We start from the raw sequence: 1,888 nt of genomic DNA, 5'->3' as shown, positions 1-1,888 counted from the left end.
ACACAACTCATGCATACCACCGAACTAAAAACCAAACCTCGTGGAGATTTAGCTTGAATGGACTAAGAAATTTCTCAGGTGGATATATTAGCCCTTCTAACGAAGTCGAGTGATACAAACTAAAAGGTAACCCTGGAATCAAACAGAACTAACGCATCATGTGAATCAACAGAAAGGATACCTAAGACCACATCTGGACGACCAAGAGAAGAGGTGGTAGGCATGTTGTAGATCCCAGCGGGAGTTGAAGAAGTAGCACTTTCTCTGGCATGCTTAAGTGTTGGAGTAGAAGTTGGTGCAAGCAGTTGAAGCGGGGGAGGTGGAGCAGGAACCTGGGGCACATGCCAATAGTAACCTAGAGGTAGAGGAAGGTACTGTTGAGGGAGCTATGGATATGGTAGCGGAGAAGCAGCCATCATTTGTACTGACCCTCGTGGAGCACTAGTGGAAGGAACTGAGCCTCGAGGAGATGTAGACCGTTGCCACTTGATGATAGAATTTGGGTTCCTCTTGCAAACTACTTCCATGTGTCCCTCCTTGTTGCATCTACGACACGTCCCAAAAAAACCATACTCTGAGGAATGATTGGGTTTTCCGCACTTGAAGCAAATCAAACCCTGTCCTAGAACCGGATGCATAAACAAAGTTCTCGAAGAACGTTGTGAGGAAGTCTGGGTTCCTGGCTACTTGGGCCTAAATGATTGAGACTGTAAGGGTTGCTGATTTGGCCTAAATTTCTTGAAAGAAGGTCATCGAGAGGAGTCTCCTCCTTCCATGGGATCCCTCTTTTGGTTGCTACTTGGGATGCTCACACTCCCAGTACATCTCTATTGCTCTGCAATAAGTTTAATTTCCAACTCCATTCCTCTAGCTTCCTCAACTATTGTAGGATAAGTAATGGACATATTTCTCCCTATCACCTCTCTATAGTGTGCATTAAGTCATTTGAAGAACTTTCTAGCCTTCTCATGCTCATCACACGCCACACTGGGCACAAAACGAATGATGTTGCTTAATTCCCTCTCATATTAACCCACCATTTTATTCCCTTGCTGGATATGGTTCAACGCATCATTCATCCTATCCCTGAAAGAGATTGGATAATATTTGGCCTTAAACTGCTCTGCGTAAAGATCTCCCAAGTAATGCTATTGCGAGCAGGGATCCACACCATCAACACTCCATCCCACTAGATATCTGCCTGACCTATCAGTTGGTGTGGTGCAAATTATACCTTCTCCTCTGGTGTCATTCGACACCCATCCATGACTTTCTCTATCTTACGTAACCAATCGACGTTATCTGTTGGTGTTCTTGACCCATCAAAGGTGTCCAGTCACATGAAGATCCATCTTGGATATGTCATTCTCTAAACTCCGGAGGCCACTGAAACAAGATTAGCGGTTTCAGCTCCAACTACTGAGTGATCCATAAGATCTTCAATCTCCTGGTTCTCTTCCATCACTTGTGCCGGTCTCTTTGTTTGGCTGGTATGACCTCTAGTATGACCCTAGCCACGATCAGCATTGCGGCCTGCAGTGTGACTCCCATGGGAACTCTTCTTTGGAGGCATAGCTCTAATCAACAAAACCATAAGGACACGATCAACATAACGTTATCGTATTCGAAAAAACACACCAGAGAAAATGAATTCCGGTAGACAATGTAAATGTAATACATGCCCATGCAAGCCCATCCTACTGTGCACAATGTGTCAAAATTGAACTTAGTTGAGCCTATGCCAAGTTTTAATAACAATCTACCTAGGTTAACCATTAACCACTCCCAAGGATCTACTATCGGCTCTAATACTAACTGTAACACCCCATATATCTACATACCTGAGGTTATTGCCTAACATAAACTCCAAGCCAAAAAAAAAGCTTGA

This window comes from Phragmites australis, chromosome 8 (genome assembly GCF_958298935.1).
Source record: "Phragmites australis chromosome 8, lpPhrAust1.1, whole genome shotgun sequence".
Classification (NCBI taxonomy): domain Eukaryota; kingdom Viridiplantae; phylum Streptophyta; class Magnoliopsida; order Poales; family Poaceae; genus Phragmites; species Phragmites australis.
The sequence above is the reverse complement of the archived record's forward strand: the minus strand, read 5'-3'. Positions refer to the sequence as shown.